This window comes from Meleagris gallopavo, chromosome 19 (genome assembly GCF_905368555.1).
Source record: "Meleagris gallopavo chromosome 19, MGAL_WU_HG_1.1, whole genome shotgun sequence".
Lineage (NCBI taxonomy): Eukaryota > Metazoa > Chordata > Aves > Galliformes > Phasianidae > Meleagris > Meleagris gallopavo.
Genome location: NC_139422.1, coordinates 6,971,950 through 6,986,982, shown reverse-complemented (window position 1 = coordinate 6,986,982; position 15,033 = coordinate 6,971,950). Strand labels below are relative to the sequence as shown.

Genomic DNA, 15,033 nt, shown 5'->3' with positions numbered 1-15,033 from the left:
CGCATGCGCGCTGTAGGCCAAAGGCTGCACAATGCCGCTCTCTCCCGGGAGCGCTACGGCGCGGCACGAGGGCCAAAAAGCATCGGTCGCGCACCTTAAAGGGCCAGGCGCCGCCCTCCTCAGCCTGCTTCCTGCCTGAGGGAGAGCGGTTCGGGTTGGGCGCTAGGGGCAGTTGGCACCGAGGGGTTGCAGCTGGGTCCAGGCTGGCTGGCTGCCTGCCTCCCTCCTTTCTTCCCTCCCTCCCTCCTCCTTTCCTCCCTCAGGTGGGTGCCCACGGCTTGACTCCCCTGGGAAAGGAGGGGATGGAGGCACTGAAAGTTCACCCTTAGCTCACGCTGTTGTGAGGAGACTGAGGTAATCTGTAGGGTAAATAGTGCAGCAGGCTGATGGGTGGCCCACGTAAAGCTGTAATAGCAGGTGAGGGTAGCTGTGGGGCCGTGCCCTGCTTAGGAAAGCATTCAGCTTACATGCAGACATTCTCCTCAAAGCTCAGTGTGTGTTTCGGTGCTTTTCTGGAAAACAGTGTTTTTTTTCTGAACCGCAACCCAACTGCCTTCAGTTAGAGGGAAGAAAACCAAGAGACACGTGTCATGTGCTGGCCCTGTAACACAGGAAGACCTGCGGGCTCCAAAAATCCTGGTGGCTGCTGAGAAAGGAAAAAGCTGAAAAAAGCTGTGGTGCGGTGAAGCCAAAGCCATTCTCCAGCCTGGAAACCCACAGTCTGCAGCATTAACCCTGCCCTGCGAGCACAGGGAAAACGCAGGTGTGAAACTGTAAGAGATGTTCCATCCACACCATGCTGTTAGGGAATAAATCCAACTTACTTGGTGGACTTGGTGTATAGTCCTTGTTCTTAAAGAATAAATAGCTCAAATCAGCAGGGTAATGCTATGTATTTAAGCAGCTTTCGTGTGATAGGGGTAGTGTGGTTTTGTTGCTTTCACGTAGGAGACGAGCCTGTATTTCTCTACTGTGCCTCCTCTCGCTGTGGAAGCTTTTTTGCCTGATATTTTGTATAAATATTAATCCATATCTATACTGAATAATACCTTTCTGGAACTGGAAGTTGTAGTTTCAAATACAAATGGTAATTGTAACCCTAAACAACCCCTTTGCCTCTGAGTGTCCTGGATTTATCTTTAACGAACAGAAAGTTTTGTAAGTCCCATTTGGCAAAGTATTTAATCATGTGCTAAACTGGGTTTTGTGACAAAAAAAAAAAGCTCAGCATGCAAAGCCATTTCATTGGGACTACATAATGTGAGCACTAGGGAATCTGCACGGACAGCCCGTTGTCTTTGGATGAAATTTAACTTGTGGGTTATGAGTCATCTGTGCGGGTCCTTCTTGCTCCGCAGGCCATGCTGCCACAGCTGGGATCAGCAGGATGTGATCTCTGTCCAAATTCCCTCTCTGTGAAAGACTGGGCCTTGGCAGGCCTCTTTCACAAAGTCTTTCATTCCATTTGGTTCCAAATAGCCTGAACTTGGTGATCTGCCAAGTTACACTGGAAAAGACACCTGTCTGTGAGGCTTCTGGGGGGGGAGAAAAGCTTCCCATAATGTTGAAAAGGAAAGAAAAGTCCATGAGTGTCTCGGATGATAGGGAAGCGACTGCTTTCAGTGCTGATGTGAGCCCTCTGGATGTCTTTAAGAATGTCAGGAACAGATCCAAGGCCATGGATGTTGCTATGACTAATGTATACAATTCTGTCACAGGTTCCAGTGAGACAAGAACCGATCCAATCCTGCAAATTTGATCCAAGGGACATTAACGTTTGCAGAAAAGCTCCTACTAACTTCAGCACATGCTAGATCTGCTCTTTAGACTACTGCAAACAAGCACATGCTTACTTTTGCAATGGTGAGTAATAAGACAGTAAGCTTACAAGCTATATAAGCCCATGTTTATGTTTTGGCACAATTAGCAACTTCTGCTAGGACTTTTTATTTATTTGAGCCACTCAGCAAATGGAGCACAGAACAGGCATACCGTGTGTTACACACTGTTCAAGAAACAGAGGGAGCAAGAACTTGAGAGATCTGCTTCTCTTAGACTTTTAAAGAGCAGCTGATCCCTGACATATAGCTGTTCCTGTGCTGTTGCTAATATGCTGAAATCAAAAAATACATCACATTCATATGTTTCTTCTGGGATTTAAATCCAAACACTGAACCTTTTCCAAGCTGATATTTCTAGCTCCCCCACTACAATATGAACCTTACTTGTATCACTGCCAACGTTTGTTCATTTAAAACTAGGGATACTCACCCCAGCAGAAGGCTCTGGATTCAATTCATTCTGCCCTGGGCAGGATGTGCACCAACATTTAACCTGGGCACAAAGGCCCAATGAATATTGAAGAACTTATTTTAAAGTAAGATTATTGAACACTGCATTTATAGAGCTCCATGTCAGGAATGACCTGTGGAGAAGCAGTCTGTTTCTGTGGGAGAAGCTAGGACTTTGTGCAAGACTAGAGCCCAGCAGTGTGCTATAGCGCGACCTCCAATGCAGATTTAACCAAGTTACAGCCAAGGTAATACATGAAGGCTGCAGATTTGAGGGCCTCAAACTGAATCACACGTGGTCTGACTGCCAGACGTGATGACAGCCTGCCTCTCCCAGCCTCTTCAACTGGAGCAGCAGGTTCTCAGCATTTCTGTGAATCAGGAACTTTGTTCTTGGCTGGTACAACTATAATACTGGATGTTTTGATACAATTAGTTCACGTCCCTATTTTACTATATCTCCAGTTTTAGTAAAATGTAAGTATCTTTATTATTTGTTGTCATTTAGAAATGAAGATGTTTGAACATGTTACTGTTGGGATAGAGCTTCTCTTTATCATTTTTCCAGTCTGTAGAGGGAAGAATAAAAAGTAAGAAAATACATAGAAATACATTAAGGCTTTAGCCAGCTGAAATCTAGTGTGTTCTGGTATCTATTAGTTTAAACTGCCTACTCAGTAGCACACATTATTCACAAGCTTGCTTACCTGTGCAAACTACTGTGTTAACAGCAAGTCTAGGTTTCTACATCACACTGAACATGTGACAAAACCATTTAGATGCAGCTAATTTCCAAATAAATTTATTTACTGTGGCCAAAGCTACTTAGCTGTGTTGTCCGGGCAGTTTCTTTTCACTTCTCAAATTCCTTTGGTCGTGTCCCTTTCTCTTCTCCCACAGTTGCTCTGCTTCTTTCCACACATATAAAAATATCAGGCTCTTCCAAGTAATGCCTCCTGCTACATCCTGATAAAAGAAACTGAAATCAGACTGAATATTTGATGGGCTTTTCATGCCTATTTTCTCTGTGACCAAGTTCTCGGAACTACAAAAAAAATGAGTCAGAAGAGCTGAGTCCAAGTTCTAGCTCTGCCCATTATTTTCTGCATCATCATACTTCTCTCTCAGCTTCATCAGCTGAAAAACAGGGCTCATAATATTTCCTTACCTACAAAAGCTGTTAGGAGGATTATTGCATTGTTGTGAATTCCACAGATGAAAGGTACTAAGAAGAACAAACTGTAATTATGATTTCAAACTTCTACCCTAGACCTGTCATCCTTACCTTACTGAATAATGCTTACTCAAACAAGGAAATTCTGCCACTATGGTAAAGAAAATCACAAGTGAAGATGACTCTCTTTTGCAATAAGTGCATTTATTCCCTTATGTTCAACATCCTTCTGTTTTCCACTGGAACAACTGGAGTTTCACTTAATTGCAGCCATTTAATATACACTCTTATGCAATGCTCTATTTGAACACTGTTGTTTCTTTATCCCAAACATGACTGTAATAGAATAAACTCACTTTTTGTAATGTATAATGACATCCACTCTGGCAATAGCAGCTCCTGGTAATAGAATTTACCCCAAGTCTGCTGATGAAGTCTCTTGGAGCCCGTGGTGGCTGACAAAATGGTCAGTAAGGCCAGATTTTCCAGCCTTGAGGCACATAGAGCTCACATCAGCCTTTCACATGTATGCAGGTAAACAAAGTGCTGAAGGATGTGTCCAAAAATGGAGGAGAGAATATATTGCTGATAAGGTATTCAAACCACTTCAACAGCTTTCTCCACTTGTAATCCTTGTGTGGTTTCTAGGTACAAATACTAACAAAGAGCTCCCTTGCTATAGGAAACTGCAGTTTTGGTGCTGCAACAAGCACTGAATGGTGAGCTAAAGAATCAGCAGCTTACGATTAGTGCCTATAGCAACTGTCATGAAAATCAGTGCTCCAGGTTAATGCTCTCAGCAGTCCTTGACTGTTAAATACTGGTAAGTACAATTAATGAGGTACTGAGCTTGTTCAGTTCTCATAAAACTCAACAGTCCCACAGAGATAAGTATCTCTCTGTTCTGTTTCTATCTACCCTTGTTTTCAATTCACTCAAGACCTACCTGCGATGGAAGGAGCAGAGAAGCAAAAAGCCTCAGTGTGGATAAGCCCTGAAAATTACTCTGTTCTTGCATATATAAGTTTTTCTCACCAGACCCTTTGCAGAAAGCTGCCTTGAAGGATGTACTTACATCTTCACATTAAGGGTTAAAAGCAGTGTAATATCAAGGAGTAAATACACTGCAGGTGTTGGTTAACAAGGTACTAATTGGGTGACTGGAGGTGCATCTTAAAAGACCACAGAGGTTAATCAAAAGGCTTTGGGTGCATTTAGGATGCTCCTTTGAGCTTAGGGAGGAGGCAGCAGTGGTGAAAAGCTCTTGGTGTAGTCTTACATTTTATAGTAAAAGCTGAAAGTAAGGTATTAAGAAATAGACGGGGTGTTAGATCCTGAGTATGAACCTAATATAGCAAAGTCTGTTCAGAAGCTAATTTAATGATTGCAGCTATCTCTTACTCAGTCTACACGCTCTTACTTTTGGCTTTTACCTATGCTTGAATTATTCTAATGTCACTGTACTGGGACTTCAGTTTGCAGACCTACAGGTAGGTGTGTGAGCGACATGTATGTTCCAGTTTGAAAGCTGCTAACTGCGAAATCTCAGGGACATGAATTGGTCTTCCAGCTCAGTTTTATACATAAGGAACTTAATTTGAGATGAAATTATCTTATAACCCCACCATGTGAGTTAAAGAAGTATAAGATGTACTTACCAACTGTTCTTGGCTTGCTGTTTTATGATGTTCTCCATTGCTAAACATTAATTTCTCTATGTTTTGAGGAAAACAAACAAACACTTCATCAATGGCTCTTGCTTGTGCAGAGGACCACCCTCCTCAGGTGTTCCTGCTGCTTGTGCTTTTTTTCCTTGGCCCTTATAGGGGAATGAACTGTTAAGTCAGGGCTTGAACTGTTTGAGCACCTGGTGAAGAGCTGTGGTTGCCCATGGAGCACAGGCAAATTGTTTGCACCTGTGCTCCCCTGATGACCAGAAGGGGTGGACCCAGGGTGCAGCTCCTCTGGGCTCACATAAAGGCCAGGCACTGAAGGGAGAGCATTGCTTGGATCTGGGCTGCTTTGTGAGGAGGAGTGCTGTGCAGCCAGGGAGCCTGTTCACCACCTGGGTGAGTTTGGTTCTTTCTGTGTGTGTGAATACTGGCCTACCTGCAAATACTTTGCCTGCTTTTGCCACGATCTGCCAGAAGCAATTTTGCTTCTTATCAGCAGAACAGCCCTCCTGTTGGATCCCTAACCTTTGAGCAGCAGCAGCAGTTTTCTTTTAGGTGTTTTTGGTGGTGTTCGTGGTTTGGTACCTCTGCAAGTTATGGCAGTCACAAATTCCTACAGGCATGTATTGGAGCAGGACATCTTATTCAGAAGAACTGACCTGATATTTTTCAGAACTCAAATGCTTTGATGTATGTTTATTCTTTTAGGTTTGCTTGGAAAATTATAACATAGGAAGATAACGACAAAAACTGCCCTGTGTTCAAAGTCTGATTCTTCCTCACATCCATGATGTAAGGTGCCTGAGGTGCTCTCAGGCAGGGTGGAATTCAAGTGATTTCAGGTGGGTTCTTTCACTCCGTCTGACAGCATGGAATGAATGGCAACCGCACACAGGGCAGCTTTAGTGAAAACCTACTTGCAGCATGTGGAAGTTTGCCTGAAGAAGCTGCAGGAAGCACCTCTTTGTTACTGTTTGCATGTCTGTGTTCCCACAGAGGCTGTGTGCTCTGGGTGTGGAGGGCGCTTAAGTAGCTTTTGGGTACCTGATGAGCAGAGCAGAAAGGCCAGCTTGGAAGTGGCCCTGATGTGCAGCTTGGCTGTTTGTGAAGATGCAGCTTGCAGTCCTGTCTTAAAGAGTGGTTATGTCCAGGAGAGGTGAGGTTGTGACACATCCATACCTACTGAATTTGCACCAGCTTTACAGTTAAGTGCAAAAAAAAAAAAAAAAAAAAAAAAACTTTTGGGGTTTGGTTAAAGCATCTGCACGGCTTTGGTTTCATCCTGAGGCAACCACACTTCTGCCTAAGCAGAATTTTCTAAAGCATCTGTCTTCTTGCCTGTGCAAAAATCAATCTTCAGATGATATCAGGCAGTCTGAGAAGTCCCAGCTCTGCTGGTCTCATTCTTTTGAAAGCTGATCTTCTGGAAATGAAGCCTTCCAGTGAAAGGGCCTCCACCGGATGGTTGCAATCAACTGCTTTATTAATTGGTGTCACCTCATGGCTGGCTGTGTGGCAGCCTGCTGGATTATGTGTCTGCAGAGAAATCCCATCACTACTTCGTATTTTATGTCGGCACTCCGATGTTTCCCCTGGATTCGTTTATTTTCCAACACTTTTTCTTTCTGTGCTGCAGCAATCGAATCATATTTTGGGTTGCAGTGGTCTCTTCTTCAAACTCTTCTCTCCTAATTGCATTTGTTTGCTTTGCGGTAGAGGCTGCTGGTCTTTGATTTCGGAGTGTTTGTTTTTATGTTTGATGCTCTTTATGGTGCGTGTTTGTGAAATTAGTGTTATTTTTATTGCAGGCATTAGATTACGATCAACAAACCAGCACTGTGGGACGCACTAAGCAGCACGTGCTGCGTCAGGTTTGGGGTTTTCTTGTGTTTCTTTGTGTTCAAGCAACGTTTGGATGTTGTAGGAAGGTTTAGCGGGGAAACGCTGATGGTGGGCGGTGATGTTGGAGGTCTTCCCCAGCCTCGCTGCTTCTCATTTGTTTGGGTGACTTCCTACTCCAGCTCGCTCTGCCCGCGTTCTATTTTTACTGCAGCTCGTATTTGTTGTTGCGTAATAAAAGCGAGCGCGCGTTACCCAATGCAAACCACGCTTAAAGAAAAAAAAAAAAAACCCACGAGCGAAGCGCAGCGCTTCCCACCGAGCGCTCAGCTCCCGCCGGCGGGCAGGGCTGGAGGTTCGCACCGACCGTGCGGGCACCGCGAGGCGGCGGAGGGACGCGGGGCCGCCCGCTGCCGCCCTCCCGCTCCCCGGGGCGCTCCGCGGCGCGCAGCCCGGCCGTGCCCGCAGCAGCACAGCAGCCGGGGAGCGGAGCGGGGCCGGAGCTCGGTGGGACGCGGCGGCTCCTGGGAGCTGTAGTCCGGGCCCCGCCGCCGCCTCCCGCCCGGCCCGGCCCGGCACTACGGGCCCCACACGGCCCCGCGGCCGGCGCATGAGCCGTCGGCCGCCTTAGCGCATCTATTCTGCTGCCTTGCCGAGGATAAAAAGAAGAGCAACTGGAGGGACTGTAAGGCAAACGTTGCTGGAGCTGCCGGGGCAAAGTAATCTATTTAATCTTTCCCTTTATTTGTTAGATGCTCGGGGGTGCGTCGCTAGCATTGGGCCACGGCTTCGGGAGGGAGGGGGGCCGGGGAAGAAGGGAGGGGAGGCAAAACCCACTTGGGAAAGGCCGACGCTGATTTTCTTCTTCTTTTTTCCTCCCCTTCCCTCTTCTTCCGCTCCTCCACGGTGCGGAGCCCCGCGCCGCTCCCCGCAGCCTTTGTGCGCCGCGACAAAGCAACAAAGCGCGGCCGGGCACAGCCTGCCCATTGATTTCCTCCCGGCCCCGCCGCTCCTGCCCACCCTTTTCTTCTTCTTCTGCCGCTTCTTCTCCTTCTCCTGCTCCCCCTGCCGCCTCGCCCAGCCCGAAGCCGCCCGGCCGGGTGCGCGCCCGTTCCCGGCCCCACCGAGCCCCGCGCAGAGGAAATTTTTCTTTCTTTCTTTCTTCTTTTTTTTTTTTTTTTCCCTCCTTCTTCCCCCTCTCTCGCTCGCTTTCCCTCTCTCGCTCTCTCTCTGCCCGCCATCTTTTGAAAGGGGGGAAAAAAAAATTAGCGAGGGAAAAGAAGGGACTGTAGGCGCTCTTAGAAAATAAGAAAGGGAGGAGAAAAAAAAAAAAAAAAAAGGGGAAGCAGAGATGAGGAGAAAAGAGAGAGAGAAAGGGGGGGGGAAGCACACGGGTGGGGAACAGGCGCTGGGGCTCGGGGCGGCCGGGCGGAGCGGCTTTGGGGCTCAGCCCGCAGCTCCCGGCCGTTTCCCGGAGCCGCTCGGTGCGGGGTTCGGCCGGCGGCGATCCGCGGGACTCGGGCTGCACGCGGGGAGCGAGGGTTTGTTGCTTCAACTTCGCGTGTTTCTGCGGTGTGCGCGGCGACGTGGCTCGCGGGTTGGAATAAAATGCAAAACTTCAAACCGGCCGTGCTTTTTCCTTTTTTTTTTTTTTTTTTTTTTTTTTTTCTGCTCGTTAGCTTTTGCACCTCTCTGGGCGCCGCTGATAGAGCGTTGTTTGTAGGCTGCTTGGTTTCACTTTCAGACAAAGCTGCAGTGTTCAGGTCGCGGATCTCCGAGCGTCTCTAAGCTGTGAGGCTGAGCCCTGCAGGGTCCCTCCGAGTGCCAGCAGGCGCTGGGTGCGCTGGCATAGCTCTTCTCTTGCTGTCTGCAGAAAGCAGAAGTTGCTGAAATAAACTTTTTTTTCGGATAAGCAAACAGACGGGCTTCGCTAATACTTGCGATGTTTATAAATCGTGTGTGTAAGTTGCTCCACGTTGGTAAACAGTAGGTTGGGGGGTAATGCAAATAGCAGAGCACACCTGCTGTTGCTTGCTGGGAATAGAAAGTGCGTTTTTGTAGGCTTGTAAGTGCTTTGAACGTGTTCGGTGTGTGTGAGTGTGCTAAGGGGGTATCTCTAAACTGAGGAGTTGGGATTAACACCAAAACCTTGTCCCCCATTTGCTCAAGTGGAGGTATTAGAGAGGACCCTGGCTGCTGTATGGCTGCACAGTGAGAAGTGTGGGGTGGGCAAGAAATCCCCACTGCAATCTGCTTGCACTACAAGCACCAACCCACGATGTGTATTGCTTGCAGCTCCCAGCAGCTCGGGTGTGCTGTGTGTGCAGAGTGCTGCCTGCTGCCGTTTTGTTAGCTGAAGTTTAGGGAGTTCTGAAACAGTGTAACTTCTGGCCTCCCAGCTTTCCTTTTTCTGAAGGAAAAATGCTAAGCTTGTGTTTTCTTTCCCTTTACTCCTTGCTGGTTAAAAATACACACTAGTGCTTCAGGACCACGCTTAGTAAAACAGTTGAATGGAGGTTAATGGTGTTATTCAACATTCAGCATCAGCTTGATTGCAATATTGTCTTTAAGCTCTATTTGCATAGCACTGGGTGCTCAAGTTATCCCAACTGAAGGATCGTTGCAGTGACCTGTGCCTGCGGAGTTGAAGTTGAGAATGCACCTACAAATAGAACGCGTGTGAAATAGCTGAGGTTTGTTCTCAAACTGACTTTGGTGTCTGAGCCGCATTGGTCATAAATAAAAACTAAGCTTTGTTGCTGCTGGAAATAATTCTGACACTTTAGCACTTTCAGCAAATGCTGGTTTGGTTGGCGTCTGCAAGTGCAGTGCGTTTCGGTGGGCTTCAGAACTGGAGTTTCCTTGGGTTGCTGTAATTACATCAGGAGCAATGACTTAAATCACCATTAAGAATCTAGCCAAATGCTGCCTTCCTGAGCTAGGAGCTGTTTGTGATGTCATCCTTCAGCCCCCTAATGCCAGTGGGAGCAGTACCGAGGTGTCTGCAGCCCCTCTCCTGGCCTGCAGCTCTGGGGCTGGCTGCTTCCCGGAGCCCCGCTCCTTCCCCCGGAGTCATCTGGGAGCTCACTGACAGCACAAACAACTCCAAGTCAAATCCCTCTCCCCAGCAGCAGCTGAGTGATGTAGTGGGGGCTCGTGTTTCAAAGGCTTAATTACTTTGACAAAATATATTACTCTGTCGGCTTTGGTAAGCTATCAGGTGATTTCAGTATAGGCAGAGCTGCACTTAACCTAAACAAAGAGCATTTTGACTCTCAGCATTGCTGTTTGTTTCTCTTTAATCCCAGTTGCTCTTTCTCTTGCTAATTTACAAAATTCATTAATCTGCAGTGAGTTTCCCAATCATTATTACCATGAACTGCATGTTTTGTTGTGTTGGTTTTGTTGGTGTTTTTGTTTGTTTTTTTTTTTAAATTACCACATTATTCTCCAGTAATAGCCCAGAACACCACTGCAAGCAATAGAGTTCTGGGAATTAGGAAGGAGCCATTGTTTGCTGTGCTGCTCAGTGAGCTGTCAGGACATTTTGGAAGGATGTGTGCATCTCAAGCTTTTCATTCCACAGTGTCTTACTGTGATGTTGCTGGGTTTTTGTCAGTCATTAGTGCTTGTCAGAGATGAGCAACTTTCTTTGGGGCACACTAACACTGCTTTGAAAGGGAGGAAGTACTCTTTAACCCACTTGCTGCTAAAGCCAACGTGAAAAGGAAAGGATTTAAATTCTTTTGGAGAACAGTATGGAAATTCACTGTAATGTGCTGCTAAGGCTGCTTTTTCTCTTAGCTCTTGTTCCTTCCCCCAGCCTTGCTGATAAGGCACCAAGTGAAGAAACACTCGCTTTTTTTGGATCCCTTTCACACCTTGCTGGGCCTCATTCTCTTTCTAGCCTGAGTCTGATAAGAAGACACCATCCTGTCTGGATGTATTTCGGCAACACGGATAACCTGGGCAGAAAGGAAGGTTTGTGTATCTGAGTCCTTTGCTGGGACCAGGACTTGGCATTTTCCCCTCCGCCAGCATTGCAACAGGTGGAACAAAGAAAAAGAGGTGAAAGTTCCATGAAATGGGAACCAACCTGGAACAGCATGAACTGACTGAAATGATTCCCGAGTTTATTTATCTTCCAGCTTTGAGATTTAGATTCAGTCCTAGCTGATGCAGGTCTGGTGTGGAAATAACCTTGTTTGCTCATCTTTCCTTCAAATCTTTTTTTTCCCCATCTAAAAGAAGAAGAGGCAGAGACAGACACATCGCAGTTTTCCTTCCTGGCTTTGAGAGCTCGTTCTACTTCTGAAGTTTAAACTCACAGCACTTCACCGATGCAGCTGCACTGATAAGTCTTGCAGGGTGCTCCCTGACACAGTCACACCAGCAAGGATGCACTTTGTGTGACTGACTCGACCTGTTGTAACCAAACCCCGGCAGTGCTGGAACAAAGGCACACTTTTCCTTGTGTAACTTTGTCTTTTTATGCTTGTATAAAACCATGGGAGGTGCCTGGAGGGAATCACACTTCTCACAATTCTCCAAGGTGACCATGCCAAGAGAAAATCTGTTTTTTAGAACTGCACTGGCCAACAGATGACTATAAGCAAGTGGGAAGCTTGCAGTGCTGTGCTAGTTTGCTGATAGGGGACTTGGAATGCAGACATCTTCCTTACCAAGGCTGGTTTGGGAGCTCTGCTGTGCAGAGGGCAGTATGGAAACTGGTCTGCTGAAAATACATTTGTTCTATGCAATAGGCACCAGAGTTGTTTGTGGGTATAAGAGAGAAAGCTCGCTCTTACTGGAAAGCCTTGCCTTCTGGTGTTTATAGTTCTGCTTACGATCTGTGAAACGGCTGTAAAGTGCAGCTCTTCAAGTTGCTGTGTGAAAGAGGGTCTGCTCCCCCAGGTTTTTGCTGGAGTGCTTGTCTGAACTGTGTTAGAGGTGAGCAAGTGTGCCAAGAGCACAGCTCCCTGAGCCGTCAGTGGAGAGAGCCCTGTTCCTTTCCCCATTGAGCAGAGAGGGGCTGGCAGGCGGGGGGGCACCTTCCTGTTCCTAGTAGTGCATAGCTCCCTGCATAGGCAGGGATAATAGAATTCAGAATACATTTCCCCCTCCCTTTTTTTGCTGACTGCTTGGGAGTTTAAATGAGATGCATAAATGCAAGCAGTTGAAACTGCCTTATGTCCTTTTGAGGAGTGACAGCAGCTTAGCTAGCACACTTGATCACACCCGAGCTGACCTGCAGCTTCCTTGCATAGCTGGGCAAATTTACGATCTATCCAACCTTAGCAAAAGCAGTGAGGCACCTTTCACATGAAATAGACCACCTGGGCTCTTTTGCACTTGTTTGCACGTATTTACTTTGAGTTAATACCGCATTATCACGATGTGTTTGTTAGGACGAGGTGCTTAAAATGGTATGGAAACAGATAAAGCTAAGTCGGTGCAACCTGTCTAAGGGAACGTTGGTAGGGGGTGAACGCTGGTCATAAATAGGAGGGCTGCAGCAGCGTGATACATTACTGCTCATCTGTCAACCTGCAGTAATTAACTTGGTGGGTGGGTGTACTTGCTCTGCCCCATTACCAAGTGTAACATTACTGTGGCTCAGCTAACAAGTAGTAATTTTATGTCATAGTAATTTCATCCATTTCACTTCGTTGTCCTTCGCCTCAAAGCCACTCGAGTGTCATATACTGCTTTAGACAGACCTCATCTGCTTGGGAAAGTTGTGGTACACAACTCACAGCACGTTTGAAACCAGCAGCAGCTGATCCGTGCTTACTCCACTTTCAACGTTGTATGTCCTAAAACAAATCTGCTCTAAATATAGTATAAAAATGAGTTTTAAAAAATGAATAGAAGGCTGCACTGGGGCGTAGTATGTGCACGAGAGAGGTCTGCTGATGAAAGAAGGTATTTTTCTCTAATGAATCTCTTAGATGGTTATGCTGTGTGCTGTGAAACGCCTGTAATGAGTTAGTGTACCAATCTGTGTCTGTTTGCTAAAGTCTGTCTTCTCTGAAGGTGTTGGCTTGGAGGTACCCCTGAGGATAACATGTGTAACATGGTAAGTGGTGGTGGTGGTGCGGGTGTGTTGTCATGCAGCATTAGGAACTGATGTTCTATGGGCTACATAAAGAGACTAATGGCGTTGTTAGTGAATGATAGGGGAAGTATTTGTATCCTAATTTTGCAAGTGGGGAACTGAAAAACCCACAGAGTGGGGAGTCAAGGACTGAGCTTGAATATCAACATCCTGATTTCTAGCTTCTTTTTTGTAATTGCTTGCAGGTATAGCAGAAACTCTGAGATGCTCCGCCAAGGGGGAAGGATTTACTCTTGCTTTTTTTCCCCCCTTTAAGATGTTTTGTGTCCAATAATCTGTCTTTGGACATGAAAAAGCAGAAAAAGAAGCAATCATGACACAGCCTGTTGTGGAAAGGTTTTGTAGAATTGATTCCCAGTATGCTGAGTCAAACTGAACTGAATAAGTTTTTATTTTCATACCCAAGGTACGCAGAGCTCCATGTGCTGATTAAAAAGGGGGAAGGGCAGACTCCTTCTCAGAACACAACTGTTTAACTGCAGATCTCATCCTTTAAAAAGCAGAAAAAGAGGATCCTGTGTGAGTGTACACACACTGTAATCCCGTTAAGAGTTCTGAAGCCTTTGTGGGTGTTGCCATGTTAAGCTTTAATGGGCGTACATCTGTTTCTATTATGTCTGTATCATTTGAAGCTTGGATTGGTGACAGAGTGTTGTTATTTTTTAAATAATACAGCTGAAAAAATGGTTCACTAACCTGAAATTGGCATAGCTTATTTCTGGAGTCACAGGGTGAATCTGCAGTAGTCTCATTCATAGGATAAATCACTCTTTGGAGAAGTTTGGCTGTAGAGTAATAGATGAGCAGGAGGAGTTAGGAGACAGAGCTTTGCAGGGAAGGGATGTGGTGCAGATGGGGAAGGAGGCTGATGCTGACCTGCACCCTGATTTATTTATTTTTTTTTCCCTTTGACCACTGTGTCTTGCCAAGTTGTGACACTTGCAAGGCAGTTGGGAGTTCTGGTGTGAAGGCTGTTAATAGAGGGTGACTGCAGTTCAAACCCAAGCGAGCAAGTGGATTTGTCGTTCTGATTGATTGTAAGGCAGGGAATTAAATGCAAAAGCAAACATGAATAGAGGTGGAACAGTAGATTCTGTCCATCTGTGAAGTTTAAAGTGATAATTCATATCTGGAACATCAAGAGAAGGATGCAGCAAACAGCTTTTGTGCTGGCTCTGAATTTGCAGGATTGTCCAGTGCTTAGAAGTTGTGACCAGGTCTGTAGTCTTTTGACTACCAAACTCGGTATTTGTGTGAACATGGGGGTTCCTTCCTTCCCTTGACTGGGATCCAACTTCTTAGGGCGGTGTTTTAGGAATTAAGATGAGACACCAAAGCCTCCATAACGTTGTACACCTTACGGTTGTACAGTGGGAATTGTTCTGCTGCCGTCCTGTAATGAAGATGTATCTTCAGGTCTGGGCAGTGTTGTCTAGACGAACTATCAGCCCTGACAGTGGGAGTGCCCACAAATCTCCTTCTGAACAGACTTTCCAACTCCAGGTAGCGCTTAACCACCTTTGTCATTGCATCTCTTCCTAACAGACAGCTCAAGGGAGAGGGACCCAAACCTCTGCATAGCCTGAGTTTGTGTCTTTGCCCAAACCTTCCTTAGAGGTTTATTTTGATGGGCAATTAGTTCTCTCTTCTAGGTGATAAATCTGCAAAACCCATCAACAGAGTGGTGTGGAACCACAGAAACCATGCAGCGTAGTAAAGGGGAGAGTTGCTTAGTGCTGTGCAGGATGAGACTTGAAGTGGTTACTGAATCCACAGAGATGCTGAGATGTTTGCTGTCTGTGCTGTTGTTTATATCATGCTTCCAGTGTGCCTTCAGCCTCCCCAGACCCTCTCCATCGTGCTGCTAATGTGCTGGGAGCTTGCGTGGTATGTGGCTGTGTGCCACCACTTGGTTTTTGCCTGGTGTCCAAGGCTGCA

At 46.3% G+C, this 15,033-nt stretch overlaps 1 protein-coding gene and 1 long non-coding RNA gene across 3 annotated transcripts in view; both read left to right on the top strand.

The window, feature by feature from the left end:
- The first annotated feature begins 22 nt into the window (after positions 1–22).
- On the top strand, positions 23–1,865 carry LOC146543125 (uncharacterized). The gene is made up of 2 exons (XR_014887208.1): positions 23–763; positions 1,719–1,865. It is a non-coding gene; the product is annotated as an uncharacterized LOC146543125 (long non-coding RNA).
- Positions 1,866–7,237: 5,372 nt separating this feature from the next.
- BRD3 (bromodomain containing 3) overlaps positions 7,238–15,033 on the top strand; it is a 33,515-nt gene continuing 25,719 nt past the window's right edge. Inside the window, exon 1 of one of the 2 annotated variants that reach the window (XM_085239122.1) lies at positions 7,238–7,696. The gene's annotated coding sequence lies outside the window, so the exon portion shown is untranslated. The remainder of the gene's footprint in view (positions 7,697–15,033) is intronic. The other variant, XM_085239121.1, reaches the window with a different exon arrangement.